At 46.9% G+C, this 26,221-nt stretch overlaps 1 protein-coding gene across 1 annotated transcript in view; it reads right to left on the bottom strand.

Annotated features, from left to right (window-relative positions):
* The window catches only part of sntg2 (syntrophin, gamma 2), a 403,287-nt gene that overhangs the window by 161,610 nt on the left and 215,456 nt on the right, over window positions 1-26,221 (bottom strand). The window lies entirely within an intron of this gene.

Below are 26,221 nucleotides of genomic sequence, written 5' to 3'. Positions count from 1 at the left end.
GGCATGATGGGTTCAATTTCCTGGTCTGGGGTGGTGTCGTTGATCCTTTGGGTGTGTGTCATGGACTCGAAAAATGTGGTGTCTGCTGTGGGTTGTTCAGGGCAGTCTATGAACCGCAGCCTCGTTTGGTCCAGGTGCTTTCTGCAAATTTGTCCATTGTCTAGTTTGACCACAAACACCCTACTCCCTTCTTTAGCTATCACTTGGGACCATGTCCATAGTTTAGCACATACACAGGGTCATTCAGATCAATTTCCCGTGACACAATGGCGCGACCATCGTTTACATTTTGTTGCTGCCGCCTGTTCTTTACCTGATCATGCAAGTTGGGGTGAACCAGCGAGAGTCTGGTTTTAAGTGTCCTTTTCATGAGTAGCTCAGCCGGGGGCACCCCTGTGAGTGAGTGGGGTCTCGTGCGGTAGCTGAGCAGTACTCGGGACAGGCGGGTTTGGAGTCAGCCTTCTGTGACTCGTTTAAGGCTCTGTTTGATTGTTTGTACTGCCCGCTCTGCCTGCCCATTGGAGGCTGGTTTAAATGGGGCCGAGGTAACATGTTTGATCCCATTGCGGGTCATGAATTCTTTAAATTCGGCACTGGTGAAACATGGCCCGTTGTCACTGACCAGTATGTCAGGCAGGCCGTGGGTGGCAAACATGGCCCTCAGGCTTTCAATGGTGGCGGTGGCGGTGCTTCCCGATATTATTTCACATTCAATCCATTTTGAAAAAGCATCCACCATCACCCGGAACATTTTACCGAGAAACGGGCCCGCATAGTCGACATGGATCCTCGACCATGGTCTGGAGGGCCAGGACCACAAACTTAGTGGTGCCTCTCTGGCCGCGTTGCTCAACTGAGCACACATGCTGCATTGCCGTACACAGGACTCTAAGTCAGAGTCAATACCGGGCTGCTGCACGTGGGATCTGGCTATCGCTTTCATCATTACTATACCCGGGTGTGTGGTGTGGAGATCCGAGATGAACGTCTCCCTGCCCTTTTTGGGTAGCACTACGCGGTTACCCCACAACAGGCAGCCTACCTGAATGAACAGCTCATCCTTTCGCTGCTGGAACGGCTTGATTAGCTCTTGCATTTCAACGGGGATGCTGGCCCAGCTCCCATGCAGTAAATAGTTTTTTACTAGGGACAGCAGAGGATCTTGGCTGGTCCAAGTCCTAATCTGGCGGGCTGTGGCAGGTGATTTATCATTTTCAAACGCTTCCATGATCATCAACAAGTCTGCGGGCTGCGCCACCATCAACAAGTTTGCAGGATGCGCCATTTCCACCCCCGTGGTGGGCACTGGTAGCTGACTGAGAGCATCCGCACAGTTCTTGGTGCCTGGCCTGTGGCGGATGGTATAGTTATACGCTGATAGCGCGAGTGCCCACCTTTGTATGCGGGCTGAAGCATCAGTATTTATCCCCTTGTTTTCAGCGAACAGGGATATGAAGGGCTTGTGATTGGTTTCCAGCTCAAATTTGAGGACAAACAGGTACTGATGCATTTTCTTTACCCCGAAGACACACGCTAATGCCTCTTTCTCAATCATGCTGTAGGCCCTCTCGGCCTTAGACAAGCTCCTGGAGGCATAGGCGACAGGTTGCAACTTCCCCGCAACGTTAGCTTGTTGTAATACACACCCGACTCCGTACGATGTCGCATCTCATGCTAGCACAAGTCTTTTACACGGGTTATACAATACGAGCGGCTTGTTGGAGCTTAAAATATTTCTGGCTTTCTCAAAAGCAATTACTTGTTTTTTTTTCCTCATACCCTGTTCTCACCTTTATGCAATAACACATGTAGGGGCTCTAAGAGGGTGCTTAACCCCGGTAGGAAGTTACCAAAATAATTGAGGAGTCCCAGGAGCGACCGCAGCTCTGCGACATTCTGTGGCCTGGGCACGTTCCTGATAGCCTCTGTCCTGGCATCTGTGGGCCGAATGCCGTCCGCCACGATCTTTCTCCCCAAAAACTCCACTTCTGTTGCCATGAAGACACATTTCGACATCTTCAGCCGCAGTCCTACACAATCCGGTATCTGGAGGACCTCCTCCAGGTTTTGTAGGTGCTCGACGGTGTCCCGACCTGTGACCAATATGTCGTCCTGAAAAACCACTGTGCATGGTATCGACTTGAGTAGGCTCTCCATGTGTCTCTGGGAGATCGCTGCAACTGACCGAATTCCAAATGGGCATCTGCTGTAGATGAACAGTCCCTTGTGCGTGTTGATGCAGGTGAGACCCTTCGAAGATTCCTCCAGCTTCTGCGTCATGTAGGCCGAAGTCAGGTCGAGCTTGGTGAACGTCTTGCCTCCTGCCAGTGTCGCAAATAGGTCATCTGCCTTAGGTAGTGGATATTTGTCCTGTAGCAAGAAACGATTAATAGTTACTTTATAATCGCTGCAAATCCTGACTGTGCCATCACTTTTGAGTACTGGAACAACTGGCTGGCCCACTTGCTGAATTCTACTGGGGAGATAATGCCCTTGCATTGCAGCCTGTCCAATTCGATTTCCACTCTCTCCCTCATCATGTGAGGTACCTTGTGATGAATGGGTTGTGCCTCTTGCACCAAGTGGATCCGTACCTTAGCCTTGGAAAAGTTTCCAATGCCTGGCTCAAAAAGGGAAGGAGATTTGTTGAGAACCTGGGTACATAAGGCCTCATCGACATGTGATAGCACTCGGATGTCATCCCAGTTCCAGTGGATTTTGCCCAGCCAGCTCCTTCCAAGCAGTGTGGGGCCATCGCCCGGGACAACCCAGAGTGGCAGTTCATGCACCGTGCCCTCATAGGTGACCTTGACCATGGTGCTGCCCAGGACAGTGTTAAGCTCTTTGGTGTATGCTCTCAGTTTCGTATGGATGGGGCTCAGGGCTGGTCTCAATGCCTTGTTGCATCACAGTCTCTCAAACATCTTTTTACTCATAATGGATTGGCTAGCGCCAGTGTCCAGTTCCATGGGTATGGGTAAGCCATTCAATTTTACATTTAGCATTATAGATGGACATTTCGTCAAAAATGTGTGCACCCTGTGTACTTCAGCATCTGCCTCCTCTCTCTGAGGCTCGAAATTGCTTTGATCCATCATGGACCGATCTTCCTCTGCCATGTGGTGGTTAGCAGGTTTTGCAGAGCTTGCAGCTCATCTGCAAGCTCGTTGGAGGTGCCCCATTGTTCCACAGCTCTTGCAAACATACCCTTTGAAGCGGCATGAATAGGCTGAATGGCAGCCTCCACAACGCCAACAAGGTGTGAATTGCCATACATTCATCCTTTGTTGCGGACTCTGGGTCACCTGAGGCCTGCTGGCAGTTGCACACTCATAGTTTCTGCCCTGTACATTTCTGCTCGCAAACACAATTCCAGTTAATTTATGAACATTGCTAGCACTTGTGTGCTGAGAGATTTGTTTGGTGTTGTCACTGGTGGACATAAACGCCTGTGGTATCGCAATGGCCTTACTCAGGGTCGGTGTCTCTACAGTCAAAAGTTTTCATAGGATGATCTCATGGGCAATGCCCTGTACAAAAAAGTCTGAGCATTTACTCGAGGTAGCCAGCAAACTCACATTGTCCTGCAAGTCACCTTAGCTCGGAGATGTAGTTCATCACTTCCTGACCTTCAAATCGCTGGCATGTGTAGAACCGATACCTTGCCATCAGCACGGTCTCCCCTCAGGTTAAGATGCTCCCGAACCAGTGTACACAGCTCTTCATATGACTTATCTGTGGGTTTCAGCAGAGCCTGAAGATTCTTCATGAGGGTGTAGATCGGTGCCCTGCAGACCGTGAGGGGGACCGCTCTCCTTTTTGCAGCACTTCCTTCTCCGTCCAGCTCGTTGGCTACAAAGTACTGGTCTAGCCGTTCGATATAGGCTTCCCAGTCCTCACTCTCCGAGAACTTCTCCAGGATGCCCACAGTTTGCTGCTTCTTTGCATTGGATTCGTATACTCGTCGCCAATTATTGTGTTCCTAACACAGATGAGACTGCACACAGGGAGGTTAAAGTAACTGTGACCTCAGTCTTTATTAAGACACTCCAGAGTGAGGAACAGGCCTTAGGGGCCGGCTTATATACAGTGTTCCCTTGGGACTTCAGGGGATGTGCTCCCTGGTGGCGGAACATGGGAGTGCATGCTTTACAGATACGCAACAGCAGGTACAGCAACTGATCAGGAAGGCCAATGGAACATTGGCCTTTATTGCAAAGGGGATGGAGTATAAAAGCAGGGAAGTCTTGCTACAGTTATACAGGGTATTGGTGAGGCCACACCTTGAATACTGCATGCAGTTTTGGTTTCCATATTTATGAAAGGATATACTTGCTTTGGAGGCTGTTCAGAGAAGGTTCACTAGGTTGATTCCGGGGATGAGGGGGTTGACTTATGAGGAATGGTTGAGTAAGTTGGGCCTGTACTCATTGGAATTCAGAAGAATGAGAGATGATCTTATCGAAACGTATAAGATTATGAGGGGGCTTGACAAGGTGGATGCAGAGAGGATGTTTTCATTGATGGGGGAGACTAAAACTGGAGGGCATGATCTTAGAATAAGGGTCCGCCCATTTAAAACTGAGATGAGGAGAAATTTCTTCTCTCAGAGCGTTCTAAATCTGTGGAATTTGCTGTTCAGAGAGCTGTGGAAGCTGGGACATTGAATACATTTAAGTCAGAAATAGACAGTTTCTTAAACGTTAAGGGGATAAGGGGTTATGGGGAGCAGTCGGGGAATTGGAGATGAGTCCATGATCAGATCAGCCATGATGTTATTAAATGGCGGAGCAGGCTCAAGGGGCCGTATGGCATGCTCCTGTTCCTATTTCTTATGTTCTTATGTTCTTATGATCTTATTGAAACATGTAAGATTCTGAGTGGGCTTGACAGGGTAGATGCAGAGAGGATGTTTCCCCTTGTGGGGGAATCTAGAACTATGGGGCAAAATTTCAGAATTTTAAAACAGATGCGGAGGAATTTCTTCTCTCAGAGGGTCGTGAATCATTGGAATTCTCTACCCCAGAGAGCTGTGGAAGCTGAGTCATTGAACACATTCTAGGCTGAGATAAACAGATTCATGAACTATAGGGGAGTCAAAGGTTGTAGGGAACAGGCAGGAAAGTGGAGCTGAGTCCATGATCAGCCATGATCTTATTGACTGGCGGAGCAGGCTCGAGGGGCCATATGGCCTACTCCTGCCCCTATTTCTTCCGTTCTTATGGCATTCATAGGAGGGATTGAAGGAGAAAAAAAGAAACTGAAAAAGCAGCAGACAATGATGATGCTTGTCTGTGCTTTATTGTTTTTTGCTGTAAATCTATAAACTTTGTTTTGGGGATTCTACCCTCCTCCATTTTCCACTTATCTCAAGCTCTGGCTCTGTCACTCTCCCAACTTTATTCCTTTCAAGCTGTGCACTCCTTCCTTTGCCCCACATCTCACAGACTATGGATCACCTTATCATTGAAAATGGATGCACAGTTGAAGCAATTATCACTCTCTACCACTCCTCACAACTTTACTTCAAGATTCTCCTTGTCTAGTGCACCTGAGTCTCGAAGCATCTTACCTTTTGAAATCTCCCTCCTATCCAACCTTTGTCTTTTCATAGAGTGATTTCAATCTGCCCTTGAACGCATCCTCCGCTTTCCTCCACCAATCTCCTTGCCTTGTTCAACCATCTTCTATAACAGCTCTCCCAGTTATTCTCATGATCAATGCTTAACCTTGTCTTCACATTTGGCTGGATTTTTATGGTGCTCAGAGGACAGGTTCAGAGGTTGGTTCGCTGTCAAAATCTAAATGATTGATAGCGGAATGGTATCTCGCTCTGTACCCGCCTCTGTGTAAGTTTCCTAAGTGTTGGGTCTGCCTGCGCTTTACAGACCCGATACTAAGCGGCGAGTGAGCCAATTGAAATAGTTGAGAGGGTGTGTAAAGGTAGTTGAACAGCATTTTACCACCTACTAACTATTTCTCCAACGTTCTCATAAGGTTCATGTCAGTCGGGGATCACGCTGGGTATGTACGTCAGGTTTTCAACAACTCTCCATTGCTTTTAATCTGTGACAGCTGAAAACGTGGGAGAAAAGCTACCATTTTGTAGCTGTTCACTTCCCAATCTCAGAAAATGGAGCCGTCAGGATTTGGAAGAGACTTTTGAGCTTCAGGAAAGTTAGAAGTGTTTGGAGAAAACTCTTTATACAGTGTCACCACCTTGGAGCAACCACTCTCACCATTGATAGACCACTTCTGTCTTCTCAACTTCAGCTGCCATCTATTCCAGCAGCATCGGTGCTCTTGAAAAAAATGTCGTCCTCAGAATCCCACCACAATCAGCCCCAACATCACCAGGCACCCCATCATCAATAGTCACACCAGCAGCACCAACACAACATCAACCTTCTCGGCAATCACCTGATGCTACACAGGACACAAAACATCAACACCTGACCACATTGCCAGGGATGGCCTTGCCATGGCCACTGGATGTTATACGCCAGGTTAGCAGCACCTTACTTCAATGCCCAAGCCATTCCTTTCACACTCATCACCATTGCGGGGGTACCGTTATGTCTCACCATTCACTGCAACTCACTAAGCCACTTCCAAAGGTACACACAAATCTGTCCAAGATTGCAAAGTATTCAAAATAAAAATTTCAATGTTTAACAACACATTAGCAGAAACTCTACATGAATATTGGCTATAAGGCCCAAGTGCCGACACTTATGTGTTGTTTGTTGGTATGATTGGACAAGGATGAGGCTGAGTGTAAGGGGTGGCTCGTGATAATGGTGATAGAAAGAGAGGGATGGTTGGAGGTGCAAGGTAAGTTGGTATGAGTAAGGATGTGCAGGAATAGGGTAGGGAAGGTAGAGTGATGGGGATGTGATGAGATGCACAGCAGGACAAGGGTGAGTGTGGCTTTGCAGTAATGTTTCGTGATCTATTGAGATCATTGAAAGGTTTGTGCCACAGCAGCCTGGTGCTTCTGATGACAACCCTGCTTGTATCCTCATGTGCAATGTGCAACCAGGCTGCATTGGTGTCCTGGAAAGATCTCCTCCGCCTGTTGGAAGGGAAGAGAACCACCCTGCATGCTGTGACTCCCTTCATAAGCATCTAGAGGGAGTCATGAGAGTGCACCGAAATTTTTTCGTGGCTGGGCCACCCCATATTCAAAAGTGAACAAATGGGTTCTAGCGCTAATGAACCCTTCCAAAGTGGATTTTTCAGCAGTGTGGCTGTCTTAATTTGAGCATTATCACCACTGAGAAATTCAGCATGCAGGTAAGGGTTTCAATGAACCAGCTGCTCCCTGACCTTTTTAAAGATCAGGGTTTGCAGCAAGGCCCTGAGGGCGGAAGGAGGTTGGAAGGATGGCTGGTGTAAGAGATGCAAGGAGAGCTAACAAGTTCACTGATATGGAGCTGGAGACACTGATGGAAGGTGTGGAGCACAGAAGAAGAATACCGTTTCCTGACATGGGGAGACCTGACAGACCGCCAGTACATAATGCATGGAGGGAGATTGCAGGGGAGGTGACAGGCACCTCCATGTGAGGATGCACCCTCGCAGGAGGGTGCTGGCAAGTCTGCACCCGGCCCTTCCAGGGTGGCGAAGTTAATGTCTCCTGGATCTGGGGCGATGGGGATCTTCCTCCTCCTCCTGTGCCTCCTCCTGCGCCTCCTCCTCATGTGGTACTGCTGGCTCGACCTCCAGCAGCTGTCTCCTCATGACGGCTTGGTCGTGCAGCATGCAGCAGACCACGACGATTATGGAGACCCGTTGAGGTGAATACTGCAAGGTGCCACCAGAGCGGTCCAGGCACCGGAATCTCTGCTTAAGGATGCCTATGCACTGCTCGATGATGCACCTGGTGGCAGAATGAGCGCCATTGTATGCATACTCTGGCGCTGTCCTGGGGTTCCGCAGAGCAGTGAGCAGCCAAGTGAACAGGGGCTATCCCTTGTCCCCAAGCAGCCAACCGCAAACCTGATTCAGGCCGGTGAAGATGGCAGGTACACTGGTCTGGTGCAGAATGAACGAATCATGGCTGCTGCCTCCCTTGCCCGCTGCCTGTCTGAGCGGTGCTGATGGCGACGCCTTCTCCTGCGTGCCGCCCTGCTTCTGAGCAGGTGTACCAGGTGTCGCCCTCCCAACACTCCTCCCATCCTCAGGGTGAACCCTGCCAAGCAGGTCTCTGCAGCCCACAGGACTCCACTAAAGAGTCAGACCTGAAAGTTGTACAAAGATATGTGAAAACCTCTGAGCAGCACTCAGCAGGTTTAATGGGAGCCAAAACAATTAATAAAAGTATTTCAAAAGCAAAATACTGTGGATGCTGGAACCTAAAATAAAAACACTAAAATTAATAAAACTATTTCATTACCAAACGGACCTGATCGCGGCAAAACTCCAGCGGTGTCTTGTTCCTACAACGACTGGAAAACCTCGTGGGGGCTGCTGGGAAAAATCCTACCTTTTTATGCCTGAATTTTGCTGTCTTGACCACTTTTTAGCCACCCGCATGCTGCACAGCTCAACGCTGAAAACCTTCCTTTACAGCGGCTTCACCCAGCTGTTTCTGGCAGAAGTGCGCACTGCTCAAATCCACCCTGAGCTGAATATGGCTCGCGGAGGGAAAATCACCTGACCACAGCGACCGATAGATTTTTTTTCAATCAGTCGCCCAAACCCCGCGGTAGCCGTCCCTTCATGGATGATGCATTTTGGCCCCACGGTCTCAGCATCCCTGTGATCTCTATTGCTCCACTTTGTTATCTCCATTCTCCTGCACATCCCCCTGTCCTCCCCAGCCTCTTTATCATCACATGCTGCCCCTGAGAAAAACTTTCCTCGAACTCTAGAAGGCAGCACCCATTTTGTGTACAATCTATGAAGTCAATTACCAGTTAGTCTGGGTTTCTTTTGCTAGCAAAGTTTGAGGGAGGAATGTTGACTGGGGAACTTCATGCTCTCTTCAAATAGTCCATGGGACATTTAGGGCTAGAAATTCGGTAGGTTAGCGCCTCCCGTTATCACCTGGGATTGCTAACGGGGCGCTAATGCGTTAGCAACCGGGCGTGGCGAATGCAGCAACGCCTGCGAACTTCAGTGCAGGTTTAGCACTGGTGCTAACTTGTAGCACCTGACCTCTAGCGCCTTGCAGATCATGATGTCATAAAGTGCGCACCCAGATGTAAAATTGACTCTCGCCCCCTGCTGTATCGATTCGTGCCGACAACGTCAACAAGAGGAGGCGTTGTGAACTCGGCTGGCCGCTTGGGGAGCAGTGTTTAAAGGGAATGGTTATCACCTAGCACAACCTTTATTATTTGCACCAGTTTGCTGCCTGCACAAAGTTTTTCATGTTTCACTGGTCCAAGCCCTTTGAGAGAGGGTTTGGGACTGTAATGGCAGTTGCGTAGGTCACCTTGCAAAACAGAACTGCCAACAACTAGCTTGTGCAGCACCATTGGCCATTCCCTTTAAACGATGGAAGCAGCCTCTCATGCCATTACCAATGCACTCAAAATTGTTCAGCGTCCTGCCACTACCGCCCCGCTCTCAGACCTTAGCACCCTAAGAGAAGTGGGAGTGCTTGATTTTGTGCTCCACTTCCCTCTTGGAGCTCTAAAACTGAATATTGCTGGAGGAGAGAATAATAAGCGCCTGATGTTACTTTTCCAGCTTTTCAGTTTTCAAAATTTAGCGCCCCACCAAATTTCTAGCCCCCAGCAGATGAGGCCTCCCGCAAACAACAATGTGATAATGACCAGATAATCTGTTTAGCAATGTTAATTTTTATATTGGCCAGGACACCGGGGATAACTCCCCTGCACCTCAATGGCAGCTCAGACTCCCTTTGCACAGCATTGCAGTATCAGCCTATAATACATATTCAAGTCCGGAAGTGAGGACAGAACCCACAACTTACAATCTTGCAGTTAACACTGCTACTAACTGAGCCAAGTTGACAAATCAATACTGTACCAAATATCCTTTTACAGCTTCAAATTTTGACATGAGAAGTACTTGGTGATTTTTTCTGAGAAATTTTGCATTTTTTTCTGATGATCGTCTTTGAAGATAAGTTCAATTGAAAAAGAATCCAGTTAGTGAATCACCCTGTAATATTGCGTAATCAGTTAAGAATCTTCAAAAGGAACTCAATAAAGAAATTACATAGGCCCCGAGATTTTCTACTTACGGCAAATCAATTGAACTTCTGTCATATTGACATTACTACACTACATTTTCTGGTGTACAATTTGTCATTAATAAAGAGGTTTATCATGTAAGTGACTCTTCATTTTATCATTACAAGTCAGCCCTGAACAATGCTGGAGAATAGTGGTAGCTCTTTCCTCCTAATAAGTTGATTTAGATATGGTGCCATCTCCTGATTTTGAATCCTGGTGGCTCTGAATAAATAAAAATTTAAAGGAATTGATGAGCTGACATAACTTTATCAACTACTGTTAAATGAATGACAATAACCTATTCTAGACCAGCTTATAAGGACACCTATGCTTAGATTTTTCATTATCTGTGTAGTTTGGATCTGAATGACTGTATAAATGGTTTTAGACAAATGGAAAATTGCTTTGTGCCCAGTTTTCCAATGGTTAGCTTATATGCATAGCTTCAGAATCAGAAGCACACTAGTGATGGGAGTAGAAAATTATGAAGGGTAAGTAAAAGTTAGAGGGACAGGGAAAATTAAAGGGATTGTTAGAATAGGGGACAACATTCAAAAAGTCTTTGGAAGGATTCAAAATGCAGCTCAACCCATTTGCAAAAACCAAAGTGGTAGGACAGTAAAAAGTGACAGGAAAAAATGAAGAGAATGGAAAATTCAAGGCATAGGAACAAGTCTGGAGGAAAATGACAGAGGGAATTCTAGAGTTTAGGACTAGGCAGCTGAAAGCATGGTCGCCAATGGTGGAGCAATTAAAATCGGGAATGTTCAAAAGGCCAGAATATGTGGAGCTCAGAGGTCTAGTGGGATTATAGGGCTGAAAGAGATTACATAGATAAGGAGGGGGTTTAAGAACAAGGATGAGAATGTTAAAATCGAGGTGTTGCTTCACTGGGAGCCAATGTAGGTTAACAAGGTAAACAAATCAAGGTGTCTGGGAAAAGGTGGTGACAAATCTAAAAGCCTATTGCACCATTCAGCAGACTGCGCTGCCTTGAAAAGTTTACTGACTTCAACAGTTCCAATAAGATAGGAGAACCCATCATTACCTTTTATTAATGCTGTGTTCTAAGCATATATGACACATAGGTTTATGTTTCCCTCACGCTGGGCTAGAAATTCCACATTGAAAAATAGCTCAGTTTTTTGGCTATTTCCGATTACGGCCGATTTTTTAATGCCAAAATAGCGACAAGAAAATCACGCCTAAGTTTCGCCAAAAGTTATAAAAATTTTGCTGTAGCCTTAAAATACCTCCATTTTTAAGGACGGTGCTGAATTTTTTTGAGTGAAAAATAACGCCCGTTCTGCGCATGCGCAAAAAAAGAAACAAAATCGCCCGTTTTTCATGTGACGGGTGTGCCTGCGCATGTGCAGTACACTTCCTGGTCCGGATTAACCATTTTTAAAGACCATTGTAACTTGCAGGAGATTTGTGAGTACTTCCACACGAAAAATGGAGTCTGATTCGGAAAGGAAAATGGCCAGGAAGTTTAACCAAGATGCCAATGAGGCCTTGGTAGGCACTGTGGAGAGAGGATGGCGCCAGATTGGCAAGAAGGGGGGAGGTGCAACAAGACCTGGGTGTCATGGTTCGTCAGTCGTTGAAAGTTGACATGCAGGTACAGCAGGCAGTGAAGAAGGCAAATGGTATGTTGGCCTTCATAGCTAGGGGATTTGAGTATAGGAGCAGGGAGGTCTTACTGCAGTTGTACAGGGCCATGGTGAGGCCTCACCTGGAATATTATGTTCAGTTTTGGTCTCCTAATCTGAGGAAGGACGTTCTTGCTATTGAGGGAGTGCAGCGAAGGTTCACCAGACTGATTCCCGGGATGGTGGGACTGACATATGAGGAAAGACTGGATCAACTGGGCCTTTATACACTGGAGTTTAGAAGGATGAGAGGGGATCTCATAGAAACTTACAAGATTCTGACGGGACTGGACAGGTTAGATGTGGGAAGAATGTTCCCGATGCTGGGGAAGTCCAGAACCAGGGGACACTGGTTCCCATTTAGGACTGAGATGAGGAGAAACTTCTTCACTCAGAGAGTTGTTAACCTGTGGAATTCCCTATCGCAGATAGTTGTTGATGCCAGTTCCTTGGATATATTCAAGAGGGAGTTAGATATGGCCCTTACGGCTAAAGGGATCAAGGGGCTTGGAGAGAAAGCAGGAAAGGGGTACGGAGGGAATGATCAGCCATGATCTTATCGAATGGCGGTGCAGGCTCGAAAGGCCGAATGGCCTACTCCTGCACCTATTTTCTATGTTTCTATGTTTCTAGAAGGGTCCTGGTAAACTTAATCCAGCACCAATAGCTCAAGCTTGGGAATGCGTTGCTGAACAGGTTATCTCAGTCGGGTTCATCAGGAGGACTGGCCAGCAGTGCTGGAAGAAGTGGCAGGACCTTTGCCAAGCAGTTAGAATAACAAATGTTTTTATTTATGCACTACAATTACTTGAATTATAAATGTGACTATCTGTGTGTGCCACGATAGCAGAAGTCCCCTCCCTTAAAAATTTCTATTGCCATCTTTGCAGAAGAAGATGTCCGACAACAACCGAGAGCGGATGAAAACTGGTGGAGGTCGGCCAACACTGCATTCACTAACAGCCTTGGTATGTAGAATCGCAGGTAATATTGGTGGGTGCCAAAGATCGACCACCCTTGCGGATGCTGGGCCCATGTTGCAGAGAGAGGGTAAGTCCTGCAAAATCCAGTCTGGGTTAGCACAAGTGGGCTATGCTTCGGTTTATACGATGTACTGTCATTCGTCGTCGTCCTTCAAATGAGCCTGCGCTATGTGAGCCTACTCATGTCACCCTGCCTCCTCCCCTGCTGCTAACCATTTGTCTGTTCTGTTATTTTGCCGATGTTGCCTGGACATCCAATAATGAAGGACAAGACCCTGCCACCTTCCCAGAAGCAGATGTGGATGAGCCCGATGACCTCGGCCAACTTCCACAAGGTGATCAGGAGAAGGACAAGGAGGAGAATGAGGAGGAGCAGGAGCCCAACAATAGTTTTGAGGAGTGGTTGGGGGGAGGAGGAGGCTGATCAGACAGTAATATTGCAATTGGAGGTGTTGCAGGCAACGGATATACCAAGCGTTTTCAACAGGTCTACGAGCGAGGGGACATTTGTGGGTTATCCACCCTCTGAGGTCGCGGGTCCCAGTGGGTTGCAGGAAAGCACAGCCAGAGCAGCAGCAGGCCCGTCTGTTCAGAGGAGGAGGAGACCTGAACAGTGCTCTCTTGACATGCAGGCTCCACAGAAGGTGGTAGAGCTCATGGGAATGAATGGGGAGAATGTTCAGCTTACAAAATTGCTCCTTGAGGCCGTGGGTGCGATCAAGGGAGAAATAGCAGCACTATCAGCTCACATTAGGGAGGGTATATCGGGAGGAATAGCAGCACTATCTGCAGGCATGTCGGAGATAGTCGCTGCAACGTGGGAACATACCCAGGCTGTCATTGCCCAGCGGCAATTGACTGTAGCAAGTGATGCCACTCCCACTCCAATCCCGCAGCTTGATCCACAGGCTGAACCCAGGCCTTCCGGATTGCCGTCTGCTGGGTCTGTCCCCCAACAAGGGGAGCGCCATACCCGAGACACTAATAAGAAGCTTGGGCTCACCGGGAGTAGGGCTAAGCCTGGGGTAATGGGCACGGCAAATGGCAAGGGCAAGAAGGGCAGGTGGGCGGCGTGGCGGTCTTTAAATAAGGGGGTGAGGGGAGAGTGGAGAGATGGCTGCAGCTGAGTTTTGTTTGCTGCTGTGTTATTGTTGTTTTGCTGTTCTTTTGTTCTTCTTTTATTGTTAATTAAGTGATGTTAATTTAAACGTTTAAAGTTCAAAATAAAATTTTTATTAAAGTTAAGTACAAGTGTATAAATAGTTAATAAACTGCAAATTATTTTTGCAACTAAACCAAACTTATGTAGCGTCTCATTCACAGAATAACAGGGGGAAATAGTCAACATGGTGGGATACAATGATGAAACGTGGCGTTTGGCCTTCATGCAAAGCGGTGAAGTATCAGCTGCTGATGCAACGCTCTTGCAATGGCGTAACATCCACGAGGCCTCCTCCCCCGTCGTCCTGCGGGTTGTAGTGGTGCCATAGGTTCCTCCTCCTCCTCCGCATTGTTCTCGTCATCAGCCTCCTCCTTCCTGCCCCCCTCACCTGAACTGGTTCTGGAATGTCCTCCTGTTCCCTCATGGTGTCTAAGTTGTGCAGCGAACTCACCACCTGCTGAGGGGAGTATTGCAGGTAGCCTCCAGAGTGGTCTAGGCATCGGAAATGCTGCTTTAGCATTCCAATTGTTTTCTTGATGATGTTGTGTGTAGCTATGTGACACATATTGTAGCGACGCTCGCCATTTGTCTAAGGGTTGCGGAGGCCGGGGGCGGGGGGGGGGGGGGGGAGAGAGTCATGAGCCAGGTGGCCAGCCCATAACCTTTGTCCCCCAGCATCCAGTTCTGGCCTTCTGGTTGCTGCTCAAACATCGGTCAGACACTGCTCTCACGCAAGATGAAAGAATCATGGATGCTCCCTGGATATTTTGCATCTACTGCCATGATACACTGAGTATGGTCGCAGATGATCTGTATGTTCAGCGAGTGGAATCCCTTTCGGTTCCAGTAAACCTCTGGCTCCTGTAAAGGTGCTCGCAGGGCGATGTGCGTACAGTCAATGGCAGCCTGAAACTTCGGGAAGCCAGCGATTTGTGCAAAGCCTATAGCCCTCTCATTCTGTGCTTCCCTGGTCAGTGGGAAGTTAATGAAGTCATCCCTGCGTGCAAACAGTGCAGCAGTCACCTGGTGAATGCAGCGAGCAATGTGTAGCGAACTGCGAGATAGAAACATAGAAACATAGAAAATAGGTGCAGGAGTAGGCCATTCGGCCCTTCAAGCCTGCACCACCATTCAACAAGATCATGGCTGATCACCCACCCCAGCACCCCCCACCCCCACTCCCCCTCCACACCCCCCGACCCCCCCCCCCCAGCCACAAGGACCACATCCAACTCCCTCCCGAACACATCCAATGAACTGGCATCAACAACTCTCCGCGGCAGGGAACCCCACAGGCCAACAGCTCCCCGAGTGAAGAAGTCTCTCCCAATCCCAGCCCCAAACAGCCCACCCCCCCATCCCAAGAGCGTGCCCCACCTCCCCCCGGCTCTGGACCCACCCAACACCGGGAACACTCCCCCCGCACCCAACCCGCCCCGTCCCGTCAGAATCCTTCCCAAATGCCGAACACCCCCGGATGTCGAGCCCCCAGCCCCGGCCACCCCGGAGCCACGCCCCCGCGACGCCAACCACACCACATCCACCAACCGCCATCTGCGCAGTCAACCCGTCCACCCCACTCTGAACACTCCCCGCACCGAGGCACAGAGTCCCCAGGCCCGCCCCTCCAACACACTTCGCCCCCCCCCAGACCTCCGCTGCAATGTGGCCCCTCCTGTTCCCCGCCCTGGATTTCTCTGTCCCCCATCTCCACCACTCTCCCCTTCATCCCCCGCCCCCGTCTCTCCTCAACTTCCCTCTGTCTCCCCGCACAGGCTCCCATCTTGGGGGCGGTAACCTTCTGGGGACGGGAATTTTAGCCCCTAGCGTGGAAGTCCTGCTCCCGCCGCAGAATTGGCCTTACCACCCCTCAATGGAAGCGGAGTGCAATTTCTCACACTCCACTTCCTTTGGGGGCAGTTACCAGGGCACGACTGGATGCTCCTGTGACAATTTGAACTGCTGCTCTCCACTCTTTGTCCTGTGACAATTTGAACTGGTGCTCTCTACTCTCTGTCCTGTGACAGTTTGAATTGGTACTCTCCACTCTCACGAGATGCAGCATATGTCCCCAGCTGATGCCTGAAAGGAGCCGGAGGCATAGAAGGCAAGTGCTGCAGTCACCTCGACAGTCAGTGCAGTCCGCCTCACGATTCTATGCTGTATGTCTGCCTTTATGAGCTGGCATATCTCTGTGACCACTTCTTTTCGAAAGCGCAGCCTTCTAATGCGCTGTGCCTCAGTCAGGTTCAGGTATGAGCGCTGTTCCCTGTAAACTCGTTGGGGGTAAGGCCTCCTCCCCATATGTCTGCGACCTCTTTGATTACGCAGATAATGCTGCCGAATAATCCTTCTTCGATGAAAAACCAGGAGAGCATAAGCACATATGGCCGTTAGAATAGCCCCTGTTCTTTAAAAGTTGTTAAATGTCCGTAAAAGCGAATTATAAACTCACAAAAAGTTCAATCTGTAAATGCAAAAGTTGTAACTCAGCTCCATTTTCCAAGATGCTGCCATTGACGCTGATTTCGATTGGACTCAACTACGTATGGCAAGCTTTTTAAAAACGGTATTTAGCATTGTCCTTTAAAATGTCCTTATTAGGGAAACTAGCAAAAAATGGCGTTATCGTTGGGTTTGACCCTGAGTGACGTCACAAAAACGATTCTCAAAAAAATTGGCCCTTATTTTTTAAGGACAGCGTTACACCACTGGCGAAACTAGCAAAATGGCCCTAAATTTATTTAGTTCAAAAAAAAACTTTTAGCTCCAAGAAATGTAGCTAAATTGATCCTTACGGTGGTGACTTTCTGGCCCACTGTCTTACAGTGCTTTGACTGCATCCCATGAATCCCTATTATGCAGCAGGGTACACTTCATAACAGCTACTTCCCTCTTCACGCGTTCCTTCCTTCACATCCTTAAATGCTTTACCCGCTGACAATTCCATCTACATTTAATGCATGACGCAGGTTCCTGCAATCACACCCATTAATGAGTTTCACATTGGCATATGGATATCCCTGTATATCCTCATAGTAATTCAATTTTTTTCCTTTTTGCTACTGTGCATATAATGAGAGAGAGAGAAAGAAAACCTGCATGGGGGAATGTATTCCCTCCCTATCCTTCCCAACCTGTTACCTCTTATTTCCTTTGAGAAGGCAGCCCAGGCGATCCTTGGCAGAGGCCTTTATGTTATTTGGAGATGAGAAAGTAGGAGAGTACGAGGCACCAATTTAGGGTTTGTATTAATTCTTTATTGCTCATCCTATTCACTTACTGGTACCAAGCCATACACTGAAGCATAATTCAATGTTATTCACTCTATTGAAGGTTATATCTGAAGAGTTCTCCTTAAGGTATCATTACAACACATGTTTCACTTATCTTTTTCTAAGTGTGGCACATGAAGCGTTGCCAAGTGTCAGCAACACTGAACAAGACTGAAATGTAGCACCACCACCATCCCCTCCTCCCACCCCACCCCACCATCCACAAGCATCGGCACAGATAAATCCTTCATGAGAGATTTTGAATGTGAGCTAAAGGAGAATCCAGTGGATAATATACAGAACATGAGAGAGAAGAAGTAGGTGATGGTAGAAGAGGCACAGTCTGCTGTCTAGAGGGCCAGACTACATTCATACTCACCATAAAGATTTTGGGGACTCCAAGGCCATCTGCAGTGGAGCCCCACTTCCTATTGCAGAGGCCATAAGGCCAGTCATAGCATCGTTAGTAAATTCTCAGATTACTGCCATAGAGGCCTTGTACTACAATATACAACAGGCCTTCTTCCCGTATGACTTGGACAGGTTTGCGAATAGGCATGCAGGAATAATGCTGTTGTCTGCCATGAAAACAATGGACCAGAAATTGCGGTCGGAGGCTTCCCGCGGACGGATGCCTCCGACCTGAAAAATTTCTACGAATTTACCTGGTGGTCCTGGAGATACAGAGATGTCTGGTCCTGGGCCTCTATGCGAAGGCCTGCATGGAGGCCCACATATCCCAGGGACCTAGGCACTTCGTACACGTCCCTGGGATTACGTGGGCCGGCCCAACCCAAGTAGGGAGATCACCATTCATACTTATAGTGAATTCTGTAGAACTCACCATAAGTATGATTGGGAACACCCCTAAAACACACAAAGTACTACAAATATATTTTTTTAAAAATCACATATTTAAAATTTATCAAAATGGAATTTAATTCATTATTTAAAACAAAAATTTAATTTTTTGAAAAATAAATGTACATATTTTAAAGGGTCTAAAAATAAACTTACCTTATTTAATAGGATTTAAAATGTTTAAATTATTGAAAAAATAATATTTTTCTCTCCTTTAAAAGTCTTACACTGTTGTGTCGTAAGAATTTCTAGGGCATTCGCTGGGCAGAAGTTGGGCAAATAACTCAACTCTCCTCCCACAGAGCCCTTTACCTTCAGATGCATGCGATCTGCAAGAGGATTCTTGACAGATCGCAAGTTCCAGGTTTAGGCGCATGCACTTCACATGCCTAAACTCGGAACTTGTGGGGCCCCTATGGGCACCTGCGCACCTCATATGCGCCCGTGGGGTCGCGAATTCAGGGCCAATATATCTGGACCTTTCTGCCACCCTCTCTGATATTCGAATTACTTTGCATGTACCAGAAAGCCTGCACCTGGGCTACCTTGGGCTTATGCTCACAGGTCAAGAGCCATTTCAACTCACGATCTACTCACAGATACAGAGCAAAAAGCCAACTCACATTCCCCTGTAACTGAGGAAGCAATAACAAGAGGCATTATAATAGGTTGTAACCAAGGGAAAGTACTGGGTACCAAATACTAGTTATACATAAAGATTATATTTAAGAGATTAAAAATGATTTGCCTTTAGTATTACTGTGTCCACAGAGTGTTCCTGTTATCGTGTTCGATAGTATTTCAGCAGGTGAAAGGGATGACATCTTTGGCAGATCAGTAGTAGGTAAAGGTGTATTTGCTGAGGGGCTGATGAAGATATAGGGAGAGATGTTTTGAGGTAATTATGAGAAGGCTCTAGCTACCAACAAAGGTGGTTCAGCAGCTGTATTTTCAGCCTTCTGCACTTCCTCTTGGTTATCTCCTTGCTGCTCTTCATTGCTTTCCTCCTTCAGTTGTTCCATTTTGTGTCTTTTTGGATGGTAACATTGTATCACATGTACTGTAGGACATTTCAGTCTGAGATTTTGCATTATCATGAGGTGTATGCATCTCCCAGATTCTTCAGTGAGCTTTGAGTACTCAGCGATGACTGTGATAGATTCAGACATCTCATTATACATGTGCTCAGCAGTTGTACGCAGCTGTTGTAGAGGTGTTGTAGAGCTCCAGAAGATAGCTTTGGTCTCCTAGGAGCTAACCTAGCACTGCTCTTTTTGCATCGGACAATTGGGCATGGTAGATTGTCTTAAAATAAAAGCACCAATACTGCTTTATGGGAAGTGAAAATTCACCTGCATGACCTCATGCAAATGCTGCATATTGATGGAGTGAAGGCCCTTATGTTTCATGAATCGTTATAGAAACATAGAAACATAGAAAATAGGTGCAGGAGTAGGCCATTCGGCCTTTCTAGCCTGCACCGCCATTCAATGAGTTCATGGCTGAACATTCAACTTCAGTACCCCATTCCTGCTTTCTCGCCATACCCCTTGATCCCCCTAGCAGTAAGGACCTCATCTAACTCCTTTTTGAATATATTTAGTGAATTGGCCTCAACAACTTTCTGTGGTAGAGAATTCCACAGGTTCACCACTCTCTGGGTGAAGAAGTTCCTCCGCATCTCGGTCCTAAATGGCTTACCCCTTATCCTTAGACTGTGACCCCTGGTTCTGGACTTCCCCAACATTGGGAACATTCTTCCTGCATCTAACCTGTCTAACCCCGTCAGAATTTTATATGTTTCTATGAGGTCCCCTCTCATTCTTCTGAACTCCAGTGAATACAAGCCCAGTTGATCCAGTCTTTCTTGATAGGTCAGTCCCGCCATCCCGGGAATCAGTCTGGTGAACCTTCGCTGCACTCCCTCAATAGCAAGAATGTCCTTCCTCAGGTTAGGAGACCAAAACTGTACACAATACTCCAGGTGTGGCCTCACCAATGCCCTGTACAACTGTAGCAACACCTCCCTGCCCCTGTACTCAAATCCCCTTGCTATGAAGGCCAACATGCCATTTGCTTTCTTAACCACCTGCTGCACCTGCATGCCAACCTTCAATGACTGATGTACCATGACACCCAGGTCTCTTTGCACCTCCCCTTTTCCTAATCTGTCACCATTCAGATAATAGTCTGTCTCTCTGTTTTTACCACCAAAGTGGATAACCTCACATTTATCCACATTATACTTCATCTGCCATGCATTTGCCCACTCACCTAACCTATCCAAGTCGCTCTGCAGCCTCACAGCATCCTCCTCGCAGCTCACACTGCTACCCAACTTAGTGTCATCCGCAAATTTGGAGATACTACATTTAATCCCCTCATCTAAATCATTAATGTACAGTGTAAACAGCTGGGGCCCCAGCACAGAACCTTGCGGTACCCCACTAGTCACTGCCTGCCATTCTGAAAAGTACCCATTTACTCCTACTCTTTGCTTCCTGTCTGACAACCAGTTCTCAATCCATGTCAGTACACTACCCCCAATCCCATGTGCTCTAACTTTGCACATCAATCTCTTGTGTGGGACCTTGTCGAACGCCTTCTGAAAGTCCAAATATACCACATCAACTGGTTCTCCCTTATCCACTCTACTGGAAACATCCTCAAAAAATTCCAGAAGATTTGTCAAGCATGATTTCCCTTTCACAAATCCATGCTGACTTGGACCTATCATGTCACCTCTTTCCAAATGCACTGCTATGACATCCTTAATAATTGATTCCATCATTTTACCCACTACCGATGTCAGGCTGACCGGTCTATAATTCCCTGTTTTCTCTCTCCCTCCTTTTTTAAAAAGTGGGGTTACATTGGCTACCCTCCACTCCATAGGAACTGATCCAGAGTCAATGGAATGTTGGAAAATGACTGTCAACGCATCCACTATTTCCAAGGCCACCTCCTTAAGTACTCTGGGATGCAGTCCATCAGGCCCTGGGGATTTATCGGCCTTCAATCCCATCAATTTCCCCAACACAATTTCCCGGCTAATAAGGATTTCCCTCAGTTCCTCCTCCTTACTAGACCCCCCGACCCCTTTTATAACCGGAAGGTTGTTCGTGTCCTCCTTCGTGAATACCGAACCAAAGTACTTGTTCAATTGGTCCGCCATTTCTTTGTTCCCCGTTATGACTTCCCCTGATTCTGACTGCAGGGGACCTACATTTGTCTTTACTAACCTTTTTCTCTTTACATATCTATAGAAACTTTTGCAATCCGTCTTAATGTTCCCTGCAAGCTTCTTCTCATACTCCATTTTCCCTGCCCTAATCAAACCCTTTGTCCTCCTCTGCTGAGTTCTAAATTTCTCCCAGTCCCCAGGTTCGCTGCTATTTCTGGCCAATTTGTATGCCACTTCCTTGGCTTTAATACTATCCCTGATTTCCCTTGATAGCCACGGTTGAGCCACCTTCCCTTTTTTATTTCTATGCCAGACAGGAATGTACAATTGTTGTAGTTCATCCATGCGGTCTCTAAATGTCTGCCATTGCCCATCCACAGTCAACCCCTTAAGTATCATTCGCCAATCCATCTCAGCCAATTCACGCCTCATACCTTCAAAGTTAGCCTTCTTTAAGTTCTGGACCATGGTCTCTGAATTAACTGTTTCATTCTCCATCCTAATGCAGAATTCCACCATATTATGGTCACTCTTCCCCAAGGGGCCTCGCACAACGAGATTGCTAATTAATCCTTTCTCATTACATAACACCCAGTCTAAGATGGCCTCCCCCCTAGTTGGTTCCTCGACATATTGGTCTAAAAAACCATCCCTTATGCACTACAGAAAATCCTCCTCCACCGTATTGCTTCCAGTTTGGTTAGCCCAATCTATGTGCATATTAAAGTCACCCATTATAACTGCTGCACCTTTATTGCACGCACCCCTAATTTCCTGTTTGATGCCCTCCCCAACATCACTACTACTGTTTGGAGGTCTGCACACAACTCCCACTAACGTTTTTTGCCCTTTGGTGTTCTGCAGCTCTACCCATATAGATTCCACATCATCCAAGCTAATGTCCTTCCTAACTATTGCCTTAATCTCCTCCTTAACCAGCAATGCTACCCCACCTCCTTTTCCTTTTATTCTATCCTTCCTGAATGTTGAATACCCCTGGATGTTGAGTTCCCAGCCCTGCTCATCCTGGAGCCACGTCTCCGTAATCCCAATCCCATCATATTTGTTAACATCTATTTGCACATCTATTGTGTGCTGGAGCACCTAGGGCTACATAGATGCCATCAATATTGTCCGGGACTTTGGGGAATCCTGCAGTGTGATAAAAGGCAGTGCGACTACATTTCAACAAAACTTCATTGGCTGTGAAGCACTTTGGGTCGTACTGAGGACATAAAAGACGCTGTATAAGTGCAAGTTCTTTCTAGCTGATTGCCCATGGGGAAAGTGACAAAGTTGCTATTTCTGGCAAAATAATGCATCTGTCACCTGCTCGAAACATCTGTGCACTACTAACTGACTAGAAGTTTCTGGGTCTCCAGTGGCAATAATCCTGAAGCATAAAAATTAAAGGCTACAGTACCCTTATCAGCCACATGCAGTGCTGTGCTTATACTGGAATTGACCTGCAAGTCAAAATGCAGCATGTGGCTCAACTTTATCATAGTCTGCTGATGAATCCTAGCCTCCACTGTTACGCGGTCTGCCTTTATTTCTACATGCAGTTGAGAGCATAAAAGCAGGTGGGTGCAGTCCTCTGGGTGCTATATGATATTCCTAGCATCGCTTCATCCCTCATTTCCTTCTTCCTCTTCCAAGTAACATAAATACTGAGGGATTCCCACAGGGCAACTCACTACCTCAAGCTATAGCTAGCGAACAGAAAATCGGTAGCTCATAACTTTGCGTTACAACCGAAAAGCACAGATGAAAGTTCCAGACTGCATTTTTATATAACTTCATGTTCAATAGCAGTGAGAGGTCATAAGAACATAAGAACATAAAAATAGGAGCAGGAGTAGGCCACCTGGCCCCTCGAGCCTGCTCCGCCATTTAATATGATCATGGATTATCTGATCATGGACTCAGCTCCACTTCCCTGCCCGCTCCCCATAACCCTTTATTCCCTTATCGCTGAAAAATCTGTTTATCCCCGCCTTAAATATATTCAATGACCCAGCCGCCACAGCTCTCTGGGGCAGAGAATTCCATAGATTTCCAACCCTCTGAGAGAAGAAATTCCTCCTCGTCTCAGTTTTAAATGGGCAGCCCTTTATTCTGAGACTATGTCCTCTAGTTTTAGTTTCCCCTATGAGTGGAAATATCCTCTCTGCATCCACCTTGTCGAGCCCCCTCATTATCTTATATGTTTAGATAAGATCACCTCATTCTTCTGAACTCCAATGTGTATAGGCCCAACCTACTCAATCTATCTTCATAAGTCAACCCCCTCATCTCCAGAATCAACCTAGTGAACCTTCTCTGAACAGCCTCCAATGCAAGTGTGCCCTTCCTTAAATACGGAGACCAAAAATGACGCAGTACTCTAGATGTGGCCTCACCAATACTCTGTACAGTTATAGCAGGACTTCTCTGCTTTTATACTCTATCCCCCTTGCAATAAAGGCCAACATTTCATTGCCTTCCTGATTACTTGCTGTACCTGCATACTAACTTTTTGTGTCTCATGCGCAAGGACTCCCAGGTCCCTCTGTACTGCAGCACTTTACAATTTTTCTCGATTTAAATTATAATTTGCTTTTCTATTTTTTCTGTCAAAGTGGATAACCTCACATTTTCCTACATTATACTCCATCTGACAAATTTTTGTCCACTCACTTAGCCTGTCTATATCCCTTTGCAGATTTTTTGTGTCCTCCTCACAATTTGCTTTCCCACTCATCTTTGTATCATCAGCACACTTGGCTACATTACACTCGGTCCCTTCATCCAAGTCATTAATACCATCATCATAGGCAGTCCCTCGAAATCAAGGAAGACTTGCTTCCACTCTAAAAGTGAGTTCTTAGGTGACTAAACAGTCCAATATGGGAACCACAGTCTCTGTCACAGGTGGGACAGACAGTCGTTGAAGGAAATGTTGGGTGGGACTTGTTTGCCGCATGCTCCTTCCACTGTCTGCGCTTGTTTTCTGCATGCTCTCAGTGATGAGACTGGAGGGGCTCAGCGCCCTCCCGGATGCACTTTCTTCACTGGTCTTTGGCCAGGGACTTCCAGATGTTGATGGGGATGTTGCATTTTATCAAGGAGGCTTTAAGGGTGTCCTTGAAACCTTTCCTCTGTCCTCACTTGCTGTGTAGGAGTTCCGAGTAGAGCGCTTGCTTTGGGAGTCTTGTGTCAGGCATGCAAACAATGTGGCCTGCCCAACATAGCTGGTCGACTTTGGTCAGTGTTTCGATGCTGGGGATGTTGACCTGATCGAAGAAGCTAGCGTTGGTGGGTCTGTGATCCCAGGGGATTTGCAGGATCTTGTGCAGACATCGTTGGTGGTATTTCTCCAGCGATTTGAGGTGTCTACTATATATGGCCCACGTCTTTGAGCCATACAGGAGGGCAGCCCTGTAGACCATGAGCTTGGTGGCAGATTTGAGGGCCTGATCTTCGAACACTCTTTTCCTCAGGTGGCCGAAGGCTGCGCTGGCGCACTGGAGGTGGTGTTGAACCTCGTCATCGATGTCTGTCCTTGCTGATAATAGGCTCCCAAGGTATGGAAAGTGGTCCACCTTGGCCAGAGCCGTGCCGTGGATCTTGATGACCGGGTGGGGGGGGGCAATGCTTTATGGTGGGGTTAGGTAGTCTTACAATATAGATTGTAAATAGTTGAGGACCCAGCACCGATCATTGCGGCACCCCACTAATTACCATTTGCCAACTGGAAAATAATCCATTCATCCCGACTCTCTGTTTTCTGTTCGTTAGGCAATCCACTATCCATGCTAATATATTACCCCCAACCCCGTGAACTTTTATCTTGTGCAGTAACCCTTTATGTGGCACCTTATTGAATGCCTTAAGGAAATCCAAATACACCACATCCACTTATCCACTCTGCTCATTACAATCTCAAAGAACTCCAGCAAATTTGTCAAACATGATTTCCCTTTCATAAAACCATGCCGACTCTGCTTGATTGAATTATGCTTTTCCAAATGTCCCACTACTGCTTCCTTAATAATGGACTCCAGCATTTTCCCAAGAACAGATGTTAGGATAACTGGTCTATAGTTTTCTGCTTTTTGACTGCCCCCTTTTTTAAATAGTGACATTACATTTGCAGTTTTCCAATCCGCTGGGACCCCCTCAGAATCCAGGGAATTTTGGTTGATTACAACCAATGCATCCATTATCTCTGCAGCCACTTCTTTTAAGACCCGAGGATATAAGCCATCAAGTCATGGGACTTGTCCGCCATTTTTCCCATTATTTTACTGAGTGCTACTTCATTAGTGATAGTGATAGTGATTGTATTAAGAGTCACCCTCCCGATAGTTAGTTCAGAGTTACACAAGAAGCCAGAGTTGGAAGAGGAATGTACGACTGGAGCAAGTTACAGAGATAGCGAAGGCTGAGGCCATGGATGGATTTGGACACAAGGATGTGGTCAGAAGCTTAGCTTTGGGTCAAATAAAATTTCATACAAACTGGTGCAGCCTGAGCAACTGGCCAGGGAGGGGAATGGAATTGCTGGATAGGGAATGGAGTTCGTGACAGTGACCGAAAACAATGGCTTTGACCTTTGCAATATTTAATTAATGAAAATGTTGTTTTGTCCAGTACTGGATGTTGGACAGTAAGTATGACAACTCAGAGGCAGAGTTGGGGTTGATTGAAGTGCTGATGAGGTAGAGCTGGGTGTCGTCAACGTACATGTGGAAACTGGTGTCATGTTTTTAGATGATGTTGCCATATGGCAGCATGCAGATTGCAAATAGGAGGGGGCTAAGGATAAATGCTTGGGGGGACTCATATCTCGTACTTCAAGGTGTCTAAAGTATTTAAAAAATCTGTCATTTTATGCTGGGTTTTTTCCTG

The sequence above is a fragment of the Pristiophorus japonicus genome, chromosome 7, assembly GCF_044704955.1.
Source record: "Pristiophorus japonicus isolate sPriJap1 chromosome 7, sPriJap1.hap1, whole genome shotgun sequence".
Lineage (NCBI taxonomy): Eukaryota > Metazoa > Chordata > Chondrichthyes > Pristiophoridae > Pristiophorus > Pristiophorus japonicus.
Note: the sequence above shows the minus strand (reverse complement) of the source record. Positions and strands in the feature narration are given on the sequence as shown.